General features: G+C 40.1%; 1 protein-coding gene across 2 annotated transcripts in view; it reads right to left on the reverse strand.

Moving 5' to 3' along the window:
• MYOM1 (myomesin 1) overlaps positions 1–419 on the reverse strand; it is a 142948-nt gene extending 142529 nt beyond the window's left edge. The window contains exon 1 of one of the 2 annotated variants that reach the window (XM_030836682.2): positions 256–419. The gene's annotated coding sequence lies outside the window, so the exon portion shown is untranslated. The remainder of the gene's footprint in view (positions 1–255) is intronic. The other variant, XM_030836684.2, reaches the window with a different exon arrangement.
• Between the last annotated feature and the right edge of the window lie 18815 nt (positions 420–19234).

Raw genomic sequence — 19234 nt, forward strand, 5'->3', positions numbered from 1 at the left:
CTTTTTATAGTTCCAGAAACAGTAGCTTAATTTTAAAAGAATCCACTGATCTGAGAGAAGAGCTGTGCCAGCACAAACTGGCACCCTGCCGCTCGTTTTCCTTCCCCGGAGCTCCACTTTCCTATTTCTCTGCTATTCTGACATCTCTCTGAGAAAACTGCTGAGCTCAGAAGATAGAAAGAAACCACACACACTGCAGTGCTGTTGAGCACATAAAATATCAAGTGCATTCTTCTGCCTCAAGGTCACACTTACCAGTTTCCAAAGGAGTGATGGTGGTGGAAATGTTCCGACGTGACTGTGGAGCTGGATGAGAGAATGAAAAACCCACGCAGGTTGAATCCAAGAAAATGTTAAGAGGCAGGGCTAAAGACAGGACCCTGGGGGCCAGTTCAAAAATAATGCATGTGGTCAGGCTGTAGAATGTCAGAGCCACACAGCCAGCCTTTTATGGCCAAGAGGGCAGATAAATATAGCACCAAATGGGGAGGGTAGTCCTAAACCAAGAGGAAGAAGGAGGCCCTGGCAGGTAGCTGCCTCAGTAATTAATTACATTAATGCCAGCCAATGGCTCTGGCCTGATTAAACCAAATGTAGGATTTTTATTTGGCTATAAGAGCTATTTTCAATATAATTTTATCACAGGATATTTAAAAGCATAATGGAAAGAGTGGTTTGTGTTGAGAGCTAAAAATAGGTGCAGTAATCTGATTCCCAAAATGGACTTCATGGAATTTTAATGCCAAGATATGATTCTGGATGCGCTGTTCATAACCCATGTACAATACATTTAAAAGACACAAGGTGAAAAAAGAACATGAGGCTAACTAGAGACAAGCAAGTAAGAAATGGGTCACACATGGTGGAAATTTTGGCTTGATGATCACCATTTCTCTCATTTCAGGAAAATTTACAAAGTAGGTTATAGCTTCAAGTTTGAATCTTTGATTCCCTATTCATTAACTAAAGCCTTTACGAAGCAACAGGTTTTATCTTTCCTAAAGTCAGAGTAGGGTCAGTCTATCTAACAAGAGATTCTCTTTCTTTGTTTTTAGAATATGTCACAAATTCAGAGGTGGTGTAACCTGGTGGCAAGAGCCTGCACTTTGGACTCAGACCAGACCTTGATTCTAGGCCACCGATGGCATTTAATAGCCAGGTAACTCTAAGCAGAGTATTTCTCCTTAAGTTTCATTTTCTTTCTCTATAAAATGGGGACAATAATATCCAAATTAGGGGACTGCTATGGAGATCAATGTGATAATGCAGAGAAAGCACTTAACTTAGTGATTGCCACAAATGAAGACTCAGTAAATGTCAACTATTGTTACCGATAGTAATAACTTAAAAGCTCATTGTTTAGATTATATGTAAGGAGAAGGTTATGTCCTGATGTGATATTACATCGACTAAATACAGATCCACTTGTATCTACCAAAATATTGAACAGACCCAATATCGTAGCCTACTTTATAATTCCTTTCTTGATGATAACTACAGTTAAGACTGTTGAGAATCTATCAAGTGCCAGACACTCTGATAGGCACTTTGTACACATTATCTCATTTAATTCTCATATTGCCTTCTATCGCTGAGGAAACTGAGGCTTCGAGAGGTGAAGTCATTTACCAAAGAGCACACAGCTAGGAAATGACATAAATGCAATTCATTCAGAGATATTTGGATTCCAAAGCCCATGCACTTTTTGTCATGGATTGCCTTATCCTCCCTCCAATGATACTTTGTCTATAAAAAACTAGATATTTTCAAATGGTCTTTCAAGTGCATTACAGGTCCCCACTCATCACTTAGGGTCAGCTTTTGAGCTACCCAATCAATGTATGTAAAAGAATGTATTCCACTTAGTACTGATCAAATTCAACCCAGCATTTGTTTATCTAAATGCACCTCTAGTCAGTGTGCATACGTACATTTTTGCTGTCAGGAATCCATAGGAGAATTTTCCAAGCTTTACGTTCCCAAGTACCCATTTGTTCTCTAAACATCCAATACAGAATGGCAGTGGTTCTTCCGAGTTTTATCCATCAGCCATTGGAATGGTTCCCAGTGAGTCATTTCTCTAGAGAGCATGGTAAGTTGCTTCAAATCTCCTTGAAATAGAAAGAGGAAAAATAAGCAAAAATAAGAGATATAAATCATCATAATATGAGCTAATAGTTAATAAGCATTTGCTATATGCCAAGTATTAATAATGACCATGATACACACATAAAAACATTTCATGGATTATGAAATTAATTTAAGATTTAGAGAGATTAATATTCTTAAAGTCACACAACTAGAATGTGACAGAAAATTCAAACCTGGATCTGTTCTACACAGAGCCCAGCCTCCTTTATATCATACTGTACTGCCTTATAACCATTTAACTCTGTGTGTGTGTGTGTGTGTGTGTGTGCAGATAGATACATACATACATAGATAGTCAGATAGATAGATAGAGTGTGCCATATGCCAATAATGTCCACTAGAAGTAAGAACTCTTACCAAAAAAGAGTCTTAGTTATATTTCCCATGTAACAGACAACTATTAGGTCAAGATTTACTGGCTACAAATATCAACACATTAAAATATTTACTGAACTTTGATCCCTGTTAAGAACGCAAAATGAGAGAAGTCCACACACATTTGTGGAAAAACTAAAATATCATTTATTCATTGATGCTCAGGATCCCAGTGAAAGCCAAACAGTCTATTTCAAACAACTGTACAGTAAGATTCGGCAAAAGAAGTAGAAGCTAGACCCAAGCAAGTCTCCTAAGTGATCTTTCTGCTGTAGCATCATCTGGATTCAGCCTTTTCTAACAACATATTTATCCAAAATATAAATATCCAGATAATAAACTACCTACTGTGTTGTACTGCATAATAAAACTAAAGATGAAAAAATTAGTTGGGCTTTGACAAATCAATAATTGTGATTTAATCAAATTGCCTTATAGATGTATAATCAATTAATCTGACTTAATCATGATGCCCTTACACATGTGTAATTATTCTGAAAACTTAATGGAATGCTAATCTACTGTTAATTTCAAATTTCCCAGAAAACCACCTAATGCAAAATACTTTTTAAAAAGTGTATAACTATATAAGTCTGGAAATTTAAAAAATATTTGCTTCCAGAATTACAATTACTTTTTTTCATTTATTTATATATTTTTGGCTGTGTTGGGTCTTCGTTTCTGTGCGAGGGCTTTCTCTAGTTGCAGCAAGCAGGGGCCACTCTTCATCGCGGTGTGCGGGCCTCTCACTATCGCGGCCTCTCTTGCTGCGGAGCACAGGCTCCAGACGCGCAATCTCAGTAGTTGTGGCGCACGGGCTTCTTTGCTCCGCAGCATGTGGGATCTTCCCAGACCAGGGCTCAAACCCGTGTCCCCCTGCATTGGCAGGCAGATTCTCAACCACTGCGCCACCAGGGAAGCCCAAGAATTACAATTAGTTTTTTAAGAAAGCAATTTTAAAGTAGATACATCTTCTCTTCATACTAACTGTAAGGGTATTAATATCTTTATGTGTGAAATGATGAGCTTAACTAACTGTAGTGTATGCTAAAAGCCAAAATAAATGTATAAATTATATTTAGCCACCTAACAATTTTTTGTTTTACGGAAGTGGAAACAGTAGCAAATCATTTTTCTATACATGAGGGAATAAACAAAGATATATTCTTTAGAAATAAGGTAAACCAAAGCAAACAAAAACTAAATTCCAACTCAAATCAAGAAAGTTTAAGTTGCTGGGGAGTTTAGTTAACAAATAAAACCCATGTATCAATAATACAGAAAAAGAAAGACCCGTATTTAGTCAGTTTAATTCATAAAGCATTTATTGAAAACCCACTAATGTGTCAGGCCCTGTGTTACGCCCTAGGGTCCAGTGGTGACTCACTCACGTCCTCAAAGTAGCCACTGTGTAGTTGGGTAGACAAAGATTACTTAAGAATAACTGTGGTACAGGGCTTCCCTGGTGGCACAGTGTTTAAGAATCCACCTGCCAATGCAGGCGACACGGGTTCAAGCCCTGGTCTGGGAAGATCCCACATGCCGCAGAGCAACTAAGCCCGCAAGCCACAGCTACTGAGCCCGTGTGCCACAACTACTGAAGCCCGTGCGCCTAGAGCCTGTGCTCTGCAACAAGAGAAGCCACCACAATGAGAAGCCTGCGCACTGCAACAAAGAGTAGCCCCCGTTCTCCACAACTAGAGAAAGCCCACGCGCAGCAATGAAGACCCAACGCAACCAAAAATAAATTAAAAAAAAAAAAAGAGTCCTAGCCCCCTCCTCTAGCCCTTTTCAATGATCACCTCTCCCCTCTGCCTCCTTTCCCACCACTCTACTCATAACAAATCTGAGACTCTGGCCCGTCACGCAAGGACTTAACTGATTACATGCTGAAACATCTTTCTGGATAATTTCTAGTATAATAGGGATTTAAATTCATAAAACGACACTCTCAGGAGAGAGCATTTCAGACATGAGCTAGCAGGTAGAAGCAGAATTCTTGGAGTAAGGAGGATTTATTTTATTCCCCTCAAAATTGCTCCACATAGGATGTTGCTAATCAGCTTACAAACCAGGCAAGAAAAAACAGCTGCTTTTTGGATTCATAGCACAGTTATTCAGGCTAGAAAACACCTTAGAGATTATCTGGTTGAACTCTCTATTTTATAGATGAGAAAATGGAGCTTCAGAGAGGGGAAATGACTTTTCAAAGTCACTCAATGAACAACAGGACTAGATGCCAAGTGCCAATATATATATACTTATATATTTTTTAATTAGGCAACTCTGAGATAGGAAGGATACAATTAATTTACAACTTAAAAGAGCTCACTGAATAATCTGGCTGAGCTTTGCCTTCTGTTGAAAGCATTTGTATTGGAGAAAATTCTTAGAATTTAGAAATTCTTGACCACAGGGCCCGTGTCAGTCATTTTGCTTCCCTGTACCTAGCATGTGCTTTGCATAATAGGTGAGCAATGAGTGATATATTAGATTTGCTCCTTTAATTCCTATCTTTTAAAGGAGAAGGATTCTTTTGGTTTTGCTTTGTACATATAAAACAACCAGTCACATTCTTTCTTATGTGCTGTGTTCATCATTTCACCTATCATTGTACCACAGTTATTCTTTTTTTTAAAATTAATTTATTTGTCTGTTTTTATTTTTGGCTGTGTTGGGTCTTCATGGTGGTGTGGGCTTCAGTAGTTGTGGCATGCAGGCTCAGTAGTTGTGGCACACGGGCTTAGTTGCTCCACGGCATGTGGGATCTTCCCAGACCAGGTATCAAACCTGTGTCCCCTGCATTGGAAGGCAGATTCTTATCCACTGCACCACCAGGGAAGCCCGGGACTAGGACTCTTATCAGAAGCCAAATCTCACCTAGTTATTAAATGAACTCGATTTAAACTAGATGAACTAGATCTAGATCTAAAATTAGATCTAGTTCTAATTTTGCCTGTACCCGGGCAATGGCCAAATTAAGCCAATGCAGTCAATGCCTTGCATCAGGACCTACAGGTTGTGAGGGGCCCACGTGTGCTCCCATCCGGGCTAGGGATAGGAGAGAATTGCTGGGGCTGACAGCCGATTCTGAAAAAGGACAATCCTGTGATGTGCAGCACTGGCCGCGGAGCTGGTGGGATAAGTCCCCACCCCCTGCTCAGATCCCTACCTACCACCCTGTCCCCCAGACTAGACTCCAGGCCACCAGGAAGGAGATGCATAATTCCACAGTGGCCTTGGCTTTCTGTAGCATGGTGCACTTGTGGCTGCAGAAATGGAATTAATTTCTGTTCTTTACCAGTTGCTCTATCTCCCTCTCCTCTTCTTTTTTTTTTTTTTTTTTTGCGGTACGCGGGCCTCTCACTGTTGTGGCCTCTCCCGTTGCTGAGCACAGGCTCCAGACGCGCATGGTCAGCGGCCATGGCTCACAGGCCCAGCCGCTCTGCGGCATGTGGGATCTTCCCGGACCAGGGCACGAACCCGAGTCCCCTGCATCGGCAGGCGGACTCTCAGCCACTGCGCCACCAGGGACGCCCCCTCTCCTCTTCTTAATTCCCTCCCCCATCACAAGAATCTTCACCTTATTTATCCAAACCCTCTTCCTCTGTTTGTATTTTTTAAATATTTAGTGTCAAGAACTGTGAAGGCATATAATGGATATTATTCAGCCTTAAAAAGGAATGAGATCCTGATTCATGATTACAACATGGATGAGTGTTGAAGACATCATGCTAAACGAAATAAGTCAGACACAAAAGGACAAATATTGTATGATTCCACTTACACGAGGTACCTAGGGTAGTTACATTTATAGAGACAAAGTAGAGTAGTGGTTACCACGGGCTTGGGGAAATGGGAATAAGGAGCTAAGTGTTTAATGGGTAGAGTTTCCATAAGGGATGATGTAAAAGTTGTGGAGATGCATAGTGCTGAGGGTTGCACAGCAATGTAAATGTGTTGAATGCCACTGAACTGTGCACTTAAAAATGGTTAACATGGTAAATTTTGTTATGTAGATTTTATCATACACACAAAAAAATTATGAAGACTAAGCTTTTTTACCCTGCTTACAAGCTAACAAGTTAACCTACAGCTTCATTGATGCTGACAAGACATGGGACTCCTGGGTCAGAGTCAAAGGACTCTGCTACTCACAGCAATAGCAGAAGCCAAATCATCAGCATATTCTTCACCAGTGTGACAACCCCACCCGCCCCGTTCCCCCAGGGCAACAGGAAGAGGCCCAGGTGACACCAGCACACACACTGGATTGCATTATGAGAGTGGAACTTTGAGCTTAGGGAACCTGAATATTTTATAAGGAGCAGTAAGCATGCCTGCTCTTTGCTCCAGAGGCAGCCGTTCTCTTTATTATACTGGAGAGGGGGTGTGCCTGCCTTTGCCCTGGAGGGAGATACTTTCTCTATCTTCAAACATCCCTGAAAAGATAGCCTGGAACAAAGGGAAGCCAGAGGCTTGCTTGCAAGCTGTGCAGAAACATGACAGACCCATGGAGAATTGTCTCCCAACAATCAACACAGGTTATTTTTACAAAAACAATAACTTTTTTCTTTTTTTTTTAAAGTGAGAACCAGACTAAAGAGTAACAGACGTGAATCTCCAGTTTCAATTTATTTTCTTTTTAACAGTTTTATAGAAGAAAAATTTATTGTACATACCATAAAATTCATCCATTTTGAGAGTAAAGATCAGTGAATTTTAGTAAATTTATACAGTTGTGCAACCACCACCAAAATCCAGTTTTAAAACACTTCCATCACTGGAAAACTTCCCTCATGCCAGTTTGCAGTCAGCCCTTGGTCACTTCCACAACCCAGGCAACCACTGACCTGATTTCTGTCCCTACAGTTTAGCCTTTTCTGGAAATTTCATACAAATGGAATCATAGAATATGTAGACTTGTGTGTGTTTTTTTTTTAACCTCGCAAGATGTTTCTGAGATTCATCCATGTTGTTGCATGATTCAGCAGATGGCTTCTTTTACTGCTGAGAAGTACTTCACTAAAAGACACACCATGTGTTGCTTATCTGTTCATCAACGAAGCAACTTTGCATTGTGTCCAGTCTGGGGCTAGTATGAATAATGTCACCTTGAATTTTTAAATCTATTTTTCCTTATATAGTTAACCAAAGTTGGTGTAATAGATAACAGAAGTATCAAAACACTGACCAAAAAGTATTGCTATCTAACACTTATATAGTACTTACTATTTGCCAGGTGGTATTAAAAATGCTTTATATGTATTAACTTCTTTATTCCTGACAACAATTTATAAAGTAGATACTATTATTATAATACCTTTTTCATTAATGAGAAAAACTGAGTATAGAGAAGTTCAGTAACTTGTTCCAGGACAAACAGCTAAAATGTGTTAAAGCAAGGATTCAAATTCAGATAACCCATATCCAGAGTTCACATGTTAACCAGTACATAATATTCCCTTATAATTAAAACAAACCAATTCTGACAAAATTCTATAGCTTCCTCACCTCTTTTAATATTGCAGACACCATTTTCATATCTGATGCAGGCACATGTCTCCACGTATTAATTAATTATGTTCTGTGTTCCCTTATTCTCTCTTTCATACCATAAGAGCCCCCTTTCCTCTCCTAGTCTACACTGAAGCAGAAACAAAGATGCAAAAACACAACAAATCACAGTTTCAGACTAGTAGTTTCAGATACAAGCTTACAGAGCTAGCTTTTCCTATCCTGCTCCCTAGATAAGACAGCCTAGAAAAAAGGAGAGGGAAAAGGCAGGGTAGTTACTAGAACAGGAAAGCAAAGATCAAAAGAAGGGCTGGGGTGATCCTCAACCTGGAAGGAAGTGGACCTTTGATGAAAAGAGCAAGGGAGTAGAGAGAAAGACAGGGAATAATTTTCTTCAAAAATGAACTCAACTTCGGAGACACTAAGTGAAGGAAGCCAGTCACAATGGACAAATGCTGTTGTATGATTCCACCTATATAAGGTACTGGGGTCAAATTCAAGGGAGAACAGTAGTTGCCAGAGACTTGGATGGCGGAGTGGAGGAAATGGGGAGTTATTGTTTAATGGCTAGAAAGTTTCAGTTGAGCATGATGAAAAAGTTCTGGAGATGGATGGTGGTGATGGCTGCACAACAATGTGAATGTACTTAATGCCACTGAACTGTGCACTTGAAAATGGTTAAGGTGATAAATTTTATGCTAGGCATATTTCACCATAATTTTAAAAAATGGATTCTTCTGATTCGTCACTGTTCAGCACAGACAGTCCACCATTCAGCAGTCCTGGACACTGATAACCCCATTCCCCTCAACAGAGATGCAATACTTGGCCACCTGGTGGGGGGAGAAGAGCATGATGGGAGACCTGTGCCCCTCCCACGGGGGAACTCAACAGTCCTGGTTGGGACTCTCTCAATGAGGGCAGCAATGGACACAACATTATCACACTTGGTTCTCATCAGTGTGTACACACTATGTTCTACTTTGTCTAACAATTGATGAATGCATTGTACTATTTCACCATAATTTGTTACCTAGTCTCTAGGTGTTGGCCACATGGATATTTCCAGTTATTCACTAAGACTAGAAGTTAGAACCAAGAATTAGGAGCATCTTCATTTTCACCTCAGCTCTTTTACCACATCTATGTGTGTGTTCCCTTCAGAGGCAGCCTTTTAACCCCTCTGGTTCTGTTCTGTCATAGTTCTCCTAATGGAGTGGGATTGGAAGAGTGGTTCTCCATCCTGGCTACACATCAGAATCACCTGAGGAGTTTTTAAACCATCCTCAGGCTCAGGCCATATTCCAGGACAATTAACTCTGAATCTCTGGGCATGGGAGAATGAGTGTTTCTAAAAGCTCCTAAATGATTCTAATATGCAGCCCTAGAGGAAAAATAATCTCCTAGGTCTATTTTGGTTCTAAAATGATGAAATCCTCTGAATTAAAAAGGGAGCTATAAATATTTTATACAAATAAAGTTTTCCTTTCAATTACCTCCTTGGGAAGTATTTCCCCAGAAAGGAACTACAAATTGAAGGAAATGTTTCGTGAGAGTGCTATTTGGAACATTAGGCTAATCTATAATGCCACCTACCAAATATGAATGCACCCTTTCTTCATTGCTCCATCAACATTGGAACGTACAATTTTATTTCAGCAAGTTTAACAGATGTGAAATATATCTCATAGCTATTTTAAATGCATTTTTAAAATTCATGGTGAGGCCAGACATTTCCTTCAACATAAGCTATTTGGTTTTCCTCTTGTATGAGCTTCTTTTGACCTTTGACATGGAGATTGATTATTTTTCTTGAGATCATTATTAATCTGTTAATATAATAATAAATAAAAATTTTAAATAAGATAAAATAGCTACCATTAAACCTCCTGTGTACTAGATACTATATCATGCTTTACACATAGTATTTTATTTATTTCTTACAAAAACCCTACAAAGCAGTTATCATCCCCAAGTTATAAATGAGAAAACTAAGTTTCAGAGAATAACATTAGACAAGTTACCCAAGGTCACATAGCCAGCAAATAGTAGAGTTGGGATTTGAACCCAGTTCCATCTGGCTTTAGTGCTCCATTCTCTTTCCTGGACAGGAAAGCACTTAATGCCTGCTCTGCTCACAGCATCTGCTGATATTCTGCACCGTGTGATTCCTACTCTATGACCACAGGTGACGGGTCATTTCAAACCCAAAGGTTACTGATGTATATCCTGGCAGCAACCTATGATACATAGCCTGGGCCAAAAAGGTGAGTCAAGCCAATCACATTCCTAGCTTACAAATTTGATTTTGGAAATACTGAGTGTCAATACACTTACTAGAAGGACCAAAAGTCAAAAAAGCCTGAACCAAAAGATGCCAGGGTTATATCTGGGGTCAGAGAAGCCATGGCAAGCTGAAATTATGAGGGACCGGAAACTAAAATTAGCAGCGAAAGGCAGTTGGTAGAGAGAAAACACAGTAGATGCTCTTAAAGAAGCAGCAGGTCACTCAGAGAACAATCATTCGGCCCATGAGAGAGAAACAAGAGTCAATCCCTCAAGTTACTGAATCCAAAAAAAATGGTTCTGAAGAACCTAGGGGCAGGACAGGAATAAAGACGCAGATGAAGAGAATGGACTTGGGGACACAGGGAGGGGGAAGGGTAAGCTGGGACAAAGTGAGAGAGTGGCATGAACATATATACACTACCAAATGTAAAATAGATAGCTAGTGGGAAGCAGCCGCATAGGACAGGGAGATCAGCTCGGTGCTTTGTGACCACCTAGAGGAGTGGGATAGGGAGGGTGGGAGGGAGACGCAAGAGGGAGGAGATGTGGGGATATATGTTTACGTATAGCTGATTCACTTTGTAATACAGCAGAAACTAACACACCATTGTAAAGCAATTATACTCCAATAAAGATGTTTAAAAAGGATCTAAATAGAGAGAATTACTACAAGAATTAATATAGTAACATAAAAGACTTTATTCATTGTTATCCCCTGCCTTGGACAATAATTTTCATTGGCTTATATATCCAAACAAGAGCTAACCTGTCTGTGGCTAATCTGGTCACCTCAACTACCTATGTCCCAGGAGATTTTTCATTCTGGACCTAGCAGGCCATACAGAAGTTTGATAACATTCATCTGGTTGAGTTTCAACACAGGACTACATTCATCATTTAACCACTTCCTAAATCTCCCTTATTTTTTTCTATACCTTTGCCCCAGAGTTCTTAAATAGGTTTACAGTTTTAACGTAGGTTTACTGCACACACATGACATGTCTGGCACTGTGCAAGGTACTGGGAATACAAACAGAAGAAGGTGCTCTTGGGAAGTATGTCTACCTTCTTATCATAGTTCTTTCTTTGTCCAGCAGTAAATAATGAATTGCGTAGCACACAGTAAGACACCAAAGAATACTGACTTTGGGAAAGCCCCTTCAAACTTGACCTCTGGCTCGTCGACCTGTCAGGGATTCCTGGGTAGTGCTGCCAGACCAGTGCTTTAATGCTTTACTGAATCAGCACTTGAGGGACAATGCAAAAGGAGGTGTTCTGTGTTAAATGTTGACATGTTATATGAAATGGAATCTGCCCATAGAAATTACTTTCATTTACCATTATTTCTCCAGGAGAAAGAAGAACTCAGAATCAAAAGTTACAATACACTTACAGATGGCTGGCAAATCAGTTATTTTCCCAAGGCACTAACTTCAGTGGAATTAGGAAGTCTGCACAAGACCTTAGAGTCTCTTTTCCTGGGAAGAACAAAAAAAATAAGTCAACATTTGGGGTAACTATTCGCACTCCAAATTATTAACACAGTCATTCTTATCAATGATTAGCATGTGTCAACAATAAATACTCCTGCCTTTTCTATTCCCCAGCATATGACCTTGGGCAGGTTATTAACCTCTCTAAGCTTCAAGTTCCTCATCTGTAAAATGGAAATGACGGTAACTACCCTGCAGGACAATGACTGAGAGTTAATAAAACACGTAGCCGAATGCCTAGCTCTGTAAATATAATAACAATAACAATTCATTAGTTTGTTAAAAGTATACACTGAAAAACTTCTACTTAGCTAGTGTAAAACTAATATAGGATATGTTTACAAGTGAGTTGGAAAGCAAGTCAAACAGACATGAAAAAGCAGAGAACAATCAAAAATGATCTAATATTTTTGAGCGCAATAGGACGTTAAACGTGAGGTTCATGATATCTCAGAATTTTGGCAGACATCCCAGAGGCTGAGAATATTAGTTGTCAGAATATCTATTCAGGACATGTTCCAAGACTGTGAAATCAATTTTGTGACCCTTAGTTAATGTTCCTCCTCAGGAATTATAAGAGGCAAGATCAGTCTCTAGACCTGAGAGTTTCTAGAGAGACCAGCATCCAGAATTCTTTGGAGAGAGGTGTCAGGATTTTGCTCATCCATTCCACACACATTGTGTAGGGAGTGAGTGATTCTTCTCACAGCACTTTGAATACACCTTCAGCAGGTAACGTTGCTGGAGGAAAGCATACTGCCGGTTTAATTATTGTTCCATGGTAGGCCATTTGTCTTTTCTCTCTGGAAGTTTTTACTATTTTCCTTTACCCTTGATGTTCTGAAGTTTCACTGTGATGTGACTTGGCATAGATTTATTTCTATTTTTCCTGCTTCACATTCAGTGCACTTTCAACGCGAATAAAGATTTTTTGACTCTCTTTCAATACTGGGAAACTCTTAGTCGTTGTCTCTTTTAATACTGTTTCCCATCATTCCCATTTTTATCTTGTTCTGGATTTCCCATTAAATATACAATGGATTGTCAAAATATATCCTCCCTGACTCTTGACAGCTCTTTTATACTTTTATCTTCTTGTCTCTTTGTGCTGTTTTAGTGAATGCCTCTGTGCTGTCTTCTAATCCACTACCTCAAAACGTCCAAAACTGTAACTGGCATTTCCTACCGTCACCATACCCCACACTCCAAACTACTTCTCCCCCATGTTCCTCATTTCAGTGATTGTCAGTGTCATCTGTCAGAAATCCCGATTCTTCCTTCTCCCAGGCTATTCCTCTGAACTATCAGAGCAATTTTAAAATAACACAATTCTGCTCATATTAACCCCATACTTAAGACAGATCAGTGGTATCCTACTGACCTTCAGAAAATGACTTAGAGGCCATTTGGGTTACAGTCTCTGCTTACTCCTTTAGCCTCATAGTTCTACCATTTTCCCCTTATATTCTACTTTCCAGCTCTTCATTCAGTCAATATGTATTTTTACTTACTGAGTGCCTGTAATGTGCTAATAATAATCACTGTTCTAGGTCTTGGGGATACTTCAGTAAACAAAGAAGCCTAAAAACCCTGTCTTCATGGAACTTAATAGGGAATATGTTCTGGTTTACATTTTAAAGGATTACTCTTTGGCAGTGTGGAAGTACCACATAGGGGGACGTGGAAGTAAGGAGACAAGTTAGAAGGCTATTGCAAAAATCCAGGCTTGAGAGAGGTTACCTTGCACTAAAATGGTAGTAAAGTTGGTGAGACTAAGTCATATTCCAATATATTTTGAAGGACTTAACCAATAGGTATGTGCTAATAACTGTTCTAGACCCTGGAGATACTTTGACTGAAAGACTGGATGAAGGTCATGAAAGAAAAAGCGGTGGCATAGATGAGTCAAAGGTTTTTGACCTGAGCAACTTAAAGGATTGAAATGCCATTAACCAAGCTGGAGAAGACAACAGGAAGCGCAGGTTTTGGAGTCTGAAGGTTTAGATGCCTGGCAGACCTCCTCTTGGAAATGTCAAGTGAACATTTAGATACGTGAGTCTGGAGTGCAGGGCAGAGGTTTTGGCCAGAGATACACACTTGGGAGTGATCAGTGTCTAAGTAGTATTTAAAGCCATGAAAGTAGATAAGATCAGCTAGGGAAGCAGTGTCGACAGAAAAGAAAAGAAAGCCAAGCACTGAGTTCTGGGCTACACTGAGGAATTAGGGAAATTAGGAGGTATTGGCAAAAGACATTGAAGAGTAGCCGTAAGGAAGGAGGAAAACCAGGAGAGTGAGGCATCCTGGAAGCAAAGAAGAAAGTATTTCAAAGGTGAGGGAGTGATCACTCGGGCAATTGGCCATGATGACATGGAGGTCATTGGTGACCTTGATAAGCGCTTGTTGGTGGAGTGGCTGGGAAAATAAGCCTTATTATAGTGAGTTTAACAGAGAACTAGAGCCAGTGAGTATAGGTGACTCTTCTGAGGACTTTTATAAAGGGGAACAAAGAAACAGGACAATAGCTGGAGGAGGAAAGGGCATCAGAAAGAGGGTTTTTTTTGGTGTTTGTTTATACTATAGCAGTTTTCTATTGCTGCTATAACAAATTACCACAAACCTAGTGGTTTAAAACAATACAACTTAATTTTCCTACAGTTGTGTAGATTAGAAGCCCAACTTGGGTCTCACTAGGCTAAAATCAGGCTGTCAGCAAGACTATGTTCCTTTTTAAAGACTCTAGGGGAGAATCTGTTTCCTCGTCTTTTCTAGCTTCTGGAGTTCATCCACATTCCTTGGCTCCTGGCCCCCTTCCTCCATCTTTAAAGCCAGCAATGTTACATCACTCTGAACATTCTTCCATGGTCACATCTCCCTCTGATTGTCATATTCTGCCTCCTTCTTCTACTTTTAAACCCTTGTGATTACACTGTGCCCATTGTGATAACATAGCATAAACTCCCTATTTTAAGGTCAGCTCATTAGCAACCTTAATTTCATTCTTAATTCCTCTGTTATGTAACCTAACATAGTCACAGGTTCTGGAATTAGGATGTGGGGAGCCTGCCATACATGCGATACATTACAGCTTACTTGTTGATGGGAATAACCCAATAAAGAGAGAGAGAACCTGATGACGCTGGGGAGGGCAGAATTGTTGGAGTGACATGAGTGAGCAAAGGGAGGAACTGGTTTTCCATAGGAGCAAGGAGGGTTCCTCTCAATTTAACAAAAGAGGAGTGAGAAGACAACAAATGGGGACAGATGTTGGTTGGTGGGTAAATGTGGGTGGTGTGGGAGCTTGCGGGAGTCATTTTTTTCCTCAGTGACTCAGAAGCAAGGTCATGGACTGAGAGCAAGGATGGGGGAAGGTGTTGAAGGTGAGAGAAGACAGAAGTTATAAAACTGACATCGAAGAGATTAGGAGCATGAAAGAAATAGAGAAATGTCACGAGTACCTAGGTAGCATCAAGGGCCCACTTGACGTCTGTTGTCATTATTTAAAGTGTGCCCATTCAGCTTGTTTCCTCCAGCCAGGTAGACAAAACATGGGTACATTAATTAGCTAGGTTAGGTTAACTGCTCGACAAACTCCAAATCTCAGTGCCTTAACCAACCAAAGTCGATTTCTCACTAAGAAATGTACATGGACTATCTCACCTAATCCATACAATGGTTGAATAACATGAATACCATTATTATGCTCTTTTCCAGATGAAGAAACTAAAGAGTTAATTGTAGCAAGCCTAAATCATAATTTTTGTTTTAGGTATTAGTTTAATTTGGGGGTATTTTTTAAAAAATTTTTCCCTCATAAGATTAATTCAGAAAATGTAATTTGGTCACTATACTCATTCATTAACAAAATATTATTAGAATCAACTATGTTAGGCTATGTATTTCAAATTATGAACCATAATATTATATTAGGAATCTTTGTCTTTTAGTAGTTGGAGCAGCATTTCTTCAGTTAATTACCAGAGCCCAGTAACTTATTTTCTAGGTAATTCTTATTTCTTATTTTGGTTTGGTTTATTCATATTCTCTCTTCTTGTATCTTGTTTAGTATTTTAATTTTCCTAAGCATTTATCTATCTTATTTTTTCAGATTTACTAGTATGGAAGTAACAACTTTCCTCAAATATTCTTAATTCAACTTCACATTATTTTTTTAATATCATTCCCGAATTTAGAAATAATTGTGATTTTTTTTTTAAATGCAATTCTTTATGTAGAATTTTCTATACCCTTTTAATATACTACTTGTAGTTTTGGCGCTTTTAAGCTATTAACTTTAAAGTAAATACAGATTAACTCAAACACCTTTACTTCATTTAAAAGAAAGAAGCTCCTCCTACTGTTTTACTGAATTAATGCTAATTGTTACATTCTATTTCATGTACAGAGAATTAGAATTCCACTTATGTAGGTAAAACCAGAACGTAAGCCATGTCTCTTAACATTCAAAAATTTCTTACATGCAATAAAAATTGCAAGTGATCATTACAAAATTATTGACTTAGGTAGTAAACACCAAGGGTCAATTCAGCTATGCTTCTTTGTTGTTTGGGTATGGAGTTCCCCTCCTTGGACCAAAGAAGAGAGCGCAGCATAGTAAAATTAAATGTGGGCTTTGGGTCAGGACACTTACTAGCTATGTGCACTTGAACAAGTAACCAGTTACTGAATATTTATTGGCACCCATGGATAATTAGGCCCTTTATTAGGAGTTAGGGATTCGTGAACAAGAAACACTGGCCTCTGCCCTTCTATCTTACCCCTGGACAAGCAGAGACATGAGTTATAACCCTGGTTCTTTTATTGTCTTTTGGTAACATGTGCAAGTCACTAAAGTATTTAAGCCTCGGTTTCCTAATCTGTGAAACAGGTGATAATACTTACCTCACGGGGTCATTGTAAGAATTAAATGATAAAAATGTTTATGTACTAATTAAATGCTTATGTACTAATAAAAATGCTTATGGAGCTTCCCTGGTGGCGCAGTGGTTGAGAGTCCGCCTGCCGATGCAGGGGACGCGAGTTCATGCCCCGGTCCGGGAGGATCCCACATGCGGCAGAGCGGCTGGGCCCGTGAGCCATGGCCGCTGAGCCTGCGCATCCGGAGCCTGTGCTCCGCAACAGGAGAGGCCACAACAGTGAGAGGCCCACGTACCGCAAAAAAAAAAAAAAAAAAAAGCTTATGTACTAATTAAATGATAAAAATGCTTATGTACTAATACCTAGTACATAAGAGGTATATAGTAACTGTGTGTTCCTTTTCTTTCTCTCTGTGCTTTTTTCTTTCTTTAGAGCTGATCTCGGGGTGGGGGGGGCGTGGAAAAGAGCCTTACCTTGAGGCAGGAGCAATAGTGCCCTTTCAGTGTAATTACAGCACCCCCAAATAATTGCATACTATATAGTCTGAGTTCCTGAAACATGGTTTTTCCCAGCCTTGGCACTACTGACATTTTTGGCAGAATAATGCTCTGTTGTAGGGGGCTGTCCTGTGCATTGTGGGGTGTTTAGCAGCATCCCCGGCCTCTACACACTAGATGCCAGTAGCAGCTCCCTGGTTATGAAAATCAAAACTGTCTCCAGACATTGCCAAGTGTTCCCTTGGGGGAAAGTCACCCCTGGTTGTGAACCTCCACATTAGTGGATCATAAATTCACATGTAGTAGGTCTTGAGCATTTAAAAAAATTAAATGGCATAACGTTGACAAGAATAGAAATCTTAGAAAGTATTACAGGCAGTCAAGTATTGCTTAGTGATATAAATTTCTGTGAGTTGTCAAAAATTTGAAAGCCACTGTACTCAGTGAAAACTTTCATATAAACTCATTTAATCAGAAAACTCTACAAAATAAGGACAGATGTTATCCTCTGTTTTACAAATCAGAAAATTGACTCTCAGATCAGTTGAATGACTTGCCCTCAGGGTTACTCAGTAGGCTAAAGGAAAGATGTGAAACCCATCCCAGGTCTCTAAACTTTTAATGACAAGGTGTAAAGGAGATTGTCACCTGAGGGCAAAGATCTCCCGAAGGGTCCACAAGGGAAGAGATATTAGAGTGAGAGGTCTTTGGTGGTGGGTCCAATCATTAAAATTTAATATCAAAATGTTAGATGGAAATTTGAATAACATTTTATCAAGATATTATTTTTCCACACTGCTAACCTTTGTATACCCACAGTTAATTGGGGAATGAATAAATTAATGAATGAACATGGACCACACAAATCCCTGTGCTCAGTCAGCCAGGCCCTCTGATCACCTCCAGACAATCAGGCAGGCTGCTCCCTTTGCCTGGAATCTCCCTCTCCTCTCTTTCCCCACTGACTTCTAGAATCAGCTCTTCAGTAGTCCTCCGAGGGACACTTTCCACAAGTCCCCAGACAGGCTGATTTCCTCCTCTGTGCTCCTTCTATAAACCTTACCAAATTATGCTGTAATTTTCTGTTCCACGTTTGTTCCCTGATAACTCCCTGTGCCTTTACTCCCTCCCCGTTATCCCAGAGGTAGAAACTATGCTCTATTTTAAAAACCAAATAAACCACAGCACTCACCACAGTGCCTGGCAATGCAGTTGCTGTTTAATACCTGTTGACTGAATGGAAGGAAAGCAGACAGACAAAGCAATTATCTGATACTATAGAAGCAAAAGACTGTTGCTGCTCCCTGCCGCCCTGAGGGGAAAACTATACCGTCCATTTCACCTTATGGGATGACAGCAGTGGGGGCTCTAGCGCCCCCTGGTGGCAGGTGGAGGTGTGAGCACTGCAGGCGGCTCGCCCTGGGTCCAAGCCAGGCTCCAAGAACCATCTGCAGTCCCCCGACTCAGCCACCTGGAGTTTGTGCCCTCACCGCCTAGTCTTAGACCCTAAACTGTCCTCGCTCTGTGTCCCCACCTTTGGTGATAAGACTCACTTAGGACCCCTGTTAAACTGATGGCTTCCCAGGACCCGCCCTGCAAGATTCTGATTCAGCGGGCTGGAGATGAGGCCCCCAATATTGTGTATTTTTAACTAGTACCCCAAGTGATTCTCACTACCAAGGCTGTTTGGTAAACTAATCATCTTCGTTTCACTCACGCTGTAGAATTAGGGCAGTTGTTTATTTTTCAGTGACTTTACCTCCAAGTGAACTTGGGAATATATTATTGGTTAAGAGACGAAATGCTCCTGAGGTCCTTAAACGTGTAGCTTATTCGTATTTCGAGTATATTATCCTGCAGCCTTTACCTTCCAAGTGCTCCAATATATTATTGGTTAAGAGACGAAATGCTCCTGAGGTCCTTGAAGGTGTAGCTTATTCGTATCTCGAGTATATTATCCTGCAGCTTTTCCCTTCCTTGTCAGCAGCAGGGTGACTCGAGTGAGGGCGCTTTCGAGGGCGACCCCAAACCTCAGAA

The sequence above is a fragment of the Globicephala melas genome, chromosome 13 (assembly GCF_963455315.2).
Source record: "Globicephala melas chromosome 13, mGloMel1.2, whole genome shotgun sequence".
In the NCBI taxonomy this organism is placed as follows: Eukaryota; Metazoa; Chordata; class Mammalia; order Artiodactyla; family Delphinidae; genus Globicephala; species Globicephala melas.